The sequence below is a fragment of the Leopardus geoffroyi genome, chromosome C1 (assembly GCF_018350155.1).
Source record: "Leopardus geoffroyi isolate Oge1 chromosome C1, O.geoffroyi_Oge1_pat1.0, whole genome shotgun sequence".
Classification (NCBI taxonomy): domain Eukaryota; kingdom Metazoa; phylum Chordata; class Mammalia; order Carnivora; family Felidae; genus Leopardus; species Leopardus geoffroyi.
In genome coordinates this window covers 179,543,896-179,549,399 of record NC_059328.1, presented here as the reverse complement: position 1 = coordinate 179,549,399, position 5,504 = coordinate 179,543,896, and the positions used below count along the sequence as shown (strand labels likewise).

Sequence of the window (5,504 nt, the reverse complement as noted above, 5' to 3'; positions counted from 1 at the left end):
CTGGTCTTCTACCTTCACAGTACACCTGAAAGCCCTACCAATAATTGATTTTCATTCTCATTCAAATGTAAGCATCAGGCTTCGGAAGTTGGATATATACATATTTTACCCAGTTTCAGGATTTAAATACAGTATAGGAATTTCAAAATATATTTCATACTTCACATCATTGTGTCCTTTGCTAAGCTGTAAATAGAATTTACTCAGATAAAGCTTAATTTTATAAATTATACTAATATAAAGAAAATATTTATTTAGCTCTGATGATTTATGATAATGGATTCCCATTTTCATTTATCTTTCTCATAAATGGGATACTGAAAATCTTTATTTGTTTGCTGATTGCCTGCATCCATCTCAATTCTTTCTAATAAAAAAGTTTCTTATAAAACTCTTTTTATGGGATTATTCATCCTCCTACATGCAAAATAGACTGATTGATAAATAGACATATATTTATTCCAATTGTTTCTGCATAAATTCTGCATATATCTATATGATTATATATAACATGCATCAATTTATCAAGCTCAAAATTATCTTTTGTGATGAGTATGTGATGAGTATATTCCATTCAATATGGCCCATGTGGTCAAGAGCCTTTTTATATTATGTTTTACTACAGAGGATGGAAGTGGGGTCAAATAAAGTTATATGGATTTTAGCTCATTATTAAATAAGTGCTCTTTAATAGTAAAACTCTCCCACAAAGCGGTGAACTGCTTCACAAAATAAATGAAAGCCCATACACTGGAAATATTCAAGCAGAGGCCAAATTGGCTCATGTAATAGGTTTTGCCAAAAAAAGAGAAAAAAAAAGAGAAAGAAAAACAAAATCCATTACTGAATATGTGGTATCTTCCAAAATTAAACTGATAAGAACAGATACTACACTTATTCTTAGCCAAAAGGCAGAGAAGCGATATACCTTCCGAAATTAGTATCATGACATGTAGACCCTTCCCTACCAACATCTGTACCCCTTACCTCTCCTCTGCTAACCACTTGGCAAAATCCACTATGATTTTTATTACCTACTACAGTAAATAAATGTCAATAGAACAAAACCAATAGTTGAGACCCAGGAATTTTGCTTCCAGCCCTGACTCACTATGTTTTTATAAAGTTAATTACTATTAATGTCATTTTTCTCGCTTGAGAAATGAAGGCATCTCAAAGGTCAGACATGTGTTATTACCCCAACATGCTTTGAAAACCTGATCTCTTCAGGTACTGGTCTTAGATCTAGGTACAGAGCAGCGAACAAAAGAACTATGAACCTTACCCTCACTAGAATTAAATTATATTGGGAAAAGAGTTACATAAATACACACGCACACACACAATAATGTGGATCTTTCAAACTTCAGCCCGAATTGAAATAAGGGCTATGGAGTAGAATAACAAAAGGGATAGAAATAATTTTTGTTGGGTGAACAGTGACTGCTTTTTTTTAAATTTTTTTTTCAACGTTTATTTATTTTGGGGGGGACAGAGAGAGACAGAGCATGAACGGGGGAGGGGCAGAGAGAGAGGGAGACACAGAATCGGAAACAGGCTCCAGGCTCCGAGCCATCAGCCCAGAGCCTGAGGCGGGCTCGAACTCACGGACCGCGAGATCGTGACCTGGCTGAAGTCGGACGCTTAACCGACTGCGCCACCCAGGCGCCCCAACAGTGACTGCTTTTTTGAAGAATTGAATTTTAAGTTGAGATGTAAAACTGAGAAGAAATCGATCAGGGAAAAAAGAGAAGGAAAATGCCAAGCAGAGAAAATAGCATGTGTAAAGGTCCTGGGACAGAAACAAACCTGGGTTTTCTGAATAACAGAAAGAAGACCAGAGTGTCTTAATTATGTGAGTAAGAGGAAGAGTGGGACAGGTAATATTGGTAAGGTTGACAGGGCAAAGTTATAGGCCATGATAAGGCATTCAGATTTTATTCTAAGAGGGGTAGAGGCCATTGAAGAGATTTATTGTGAGAACCGACACGTTCAAATTGATGTATATTATTATTTTTTAATTTCCTGCTCTGTATAGAGAACGGATAGGAGGATTGGCAAGAGGCCAAATAAGGAGATTAACTGGGAAACTATTGCTGTGACCACTCAAGATATTATTCTGGTTTGAACTACATACAGTCCTAGAAGTATAAAGGGAGAAAAATAGGGAGGTATATTTTGGACGTTTCATGAAAAGAATTAGGATAATTATTTTGCTGGAGTGAGGTTGAGGTAAGTTTCAGGAAAACTGCTAAGTTTTCACTTGAGCGAGAGTTCCTCCAACTAAATGGGGCAAAGACTGAAAAGTTCAGTGTTGGGCAAGTTAAATTTGAGATATCTGCAAATTTGACCAAGATGTGTAAATTGGCGTCCTAACTCCTCTAACTTCCTGTAGTCAACACCTTACCCTACATCACCTATTCTCACATACTTCTTTTTGGCCTTCACAGGCTCTCCAAGATCACCACGCTTTGAACTGTTCCTTGTAAATACCAAGCATCTCTACTGCTTTCCGGGTCTTACTTCTGTCATATCTATGTGGAATACTCTGGGTACTTCTCTTCCTCACCCAGATTCTCACATGGATATTCTTTCCACTGTACAGATACTCTTTGAATCAAAAAGACTTATCGTTGGGGCACCTTCGTGGCTCAGTTAAGCTTCCGACTTCAGCTCAGGTCGAGATCTCATGGTTCTTCCTGAGTTCCAGCCCTATGTCAGACCGGCTGCTGTCAGCACAGAGCCTGCCTCAGATCCTCTGTCCCGCGCTCCCTGCCCCTCCCCCACTCATGCACTTTTTCTCAAAATAAATAAACAAACAAACATTAAAAAAGATTTTTCTGGGGGCGCCTGGGTGGCGCAGTCGGTTAAGCGTCCGACTTCAGCCAGGTCACGATCTCGCGGTCCGTGAGTTCGAGCCCCGCGTCGGGCTCTGGGCTGATGGCTCAGAGCCTGGAGCCTGTTTCTGATTCTGTGTCTCCCTCTCTCTCTGCCCCTCCCCCGTTCATGCTCTGTCTCTCTCTGTCCCCCCAAAAATAAATAAACGTTGAAAAAAAAAAGATTTTTCTGTTCAGACAGCTGTGGGTTGAAGATTCAACTCTACTCCTGTCATCAGCCAGTCACCGGCCATTGCATTGTATGGTTTGAGAAAGGTCCTCCCTCTCCCACCATGGTGATCACTTCAGCCTAACAGTTGGGTGGGAACTGGATGGTTTCTATATTAATGGTTACTCTCCAGGCCTTCAAAATTTGGTTTCTATTTGATGATCAGCATAGCTCAGAGATAACATTAATTCACAGATAGCCTACTTCTAGCTGAGAGCAGCTTTTCTGTTGAATTATTTTGTACAGTAGGTTGCCAAGAGTTACACATGTGAAGATTCTTCATAAATGCTTTTGATGATGAAAAGATCTAAACTCTATTTCAGGCAATGCCGAAATGTGTGCCATTTTCACAATAAGCTTGGTATTCAGCATCGGGGAAAAAAAAAGTTCAAGCAAAGCAATTTTCTCACTTTACACTAGTTTTAAAACGGCCATGTCTAAGTTTTGGGAAATAAGCCTCTGTTGATGTCAGTGTATATTGAGCATACATTTTCTAGCCATGCGATGAGTTAAAGATTAAACAAACATGATAATTATGGCCCCCCAAAGCTTGGCATGACTTTTTCCTATGTACAAAAAAGGGAAGGTGAGAATTTTTCTAATGAAAGAGTAGGTCTGGATTACATCAGTTGTTTCATATCGTATGGCCATTAGCAGAGGTAACTTGCAATTTACTTTTCAGGTACTTTCTACATTCACCTCTATAGGAGTCAACAGCTGTTTATTGAGAAATGAATATCAGTAAATCTTTCTGTTATTATGGTAATATCAGCTCAAGTTAATTCCCTGCTGAGATGGAAAAATATGATGCAGACAATGAAAAACATATGTTTTGGAGAGACAGTGTGCCATCAAATTACATCAACAATATAAATGATTAAAATGTTTCTATAAACGTCCTTTTCCTTGTCAGTAATGGATGAAACACACTTGCTCCCCATTGTTTTACTTATTTTTTTTACTGACAGCTGTTAATGTCATGAAGGAAACTTATTTTTACAATGTTATAATTAAAACCATATATTATTACCTCTTTTGCCACATATGTTGAAGGAAACTCAATTATTTTGGTAGCTCAGCTTTTGAATGAGATCCTCTTAATAAACAAGTAGATCAGAATATAGACCGTTGTTCAGATACCTGTATTATCTGCTTATTTTGACTGAATACTGTAAGAAATCCTTTTAACCCTGATAGAATAAAAAAAAATTCAGAGCAGTGTCCTTCTGGCAGGTGAATTATAAAAAAATAAAGTGTAAATAATCAGATCCTGTCTAGTTACACTGCTTACTGATTATGCCCATACAAATTTCTCTTCAAGTACAAAGACATTAAAGTTGTGTGTAATGCCTCTGCAATTCTCATCTTAATCAATATCTTCAAGGTAGTGTTCCTTTGAACTATTCTTACAGAATGAATTACTGATAGTTTAAATGTTACATTTACATTTATTATTCTCTGACATAACACGCAGAGCCACTGAAGATTAAAGTCGTAGTATTTAAAACTAGGTTTTTGGAAAGAAAGTCTGAACTACAAAAAGGAGTTTCTCAAAAGTGAAAAAAAAGAGAAGAATTAAATTTTATCTATTTATAGGCTATATATCCCATGATTTAGCAGGTACCATAGGCTTTTGTTTGTTAAACTACACTTTTCCATATTAATTGTAGTCAGTTTCTTGGTCATAAGAAAAAGAGAATGAAATGTTAACACTATATTTCAACAAAAAGTAACATGCAACAAGAAAAAAAAGTCTTTGGTAATCATTATCTCTGAGTTCTGTAGTCTTTCCTTGCCTGTAATTCTCCATCTCTGGCAAAACCAAAAATGTCTCAACAATGTAATGACTTGACTGAGAACTGAACTTTTTTATAAAATCCATACGTTTTGGAACAACTCCATTTCCCAAGATTTTGGTGCATCTGTATGTGTTTGTTCAGTATAGCTCAGATGGGGTTCAGCAGTCATAAGAACTTATTCACAGAGACTAAATTAAAATCAATGAAAAAAATCATAAGTTAGAGTAGGGTCAACCCTGATGAATTACATTTGCATTGTAAGAAAATGGATTTAATCAAAGGCATAAGTACTGTGAGCTAAGCATAAAACAACTTCAGAGATTAATATGAGACTATTTTCATGAAAAATGTGGTAGTTTATGATATTGGGTAACCAAAAATAGATCCCATTTGTTCTGCTTGATTATTTTTCCATTTATAATGAAATAGGCTTGGTCTCCATTATGATCCATTAATGATGGAAAAGCTGGATGTTGACTAGAAGATTAGTATTTCTCATCACATCAAGAACATATAGTTTGAATTGCATATAGTTTCCAACATTACATTCAAGTCAAATGTTGGTTGGAAAATCATATGCTTTGTGTCCTGCTATTAGAA

The 5,504-nt window shown here is 36.6% G+C and overlaps 1 pseudogene; it reads right to left on the bottom strand.

Annotated features, from left to right (window-relative positions):
- Nucleotides 1-816: 816 nt before the first annotated feature.
- LOC123600059 lies at nucleotides 817-924 on the bottom strand (annotated as a pseudogene).
- Between the last annotated feature and the right edge of the window lie 4,580 nt (nucleotides 925-5,504).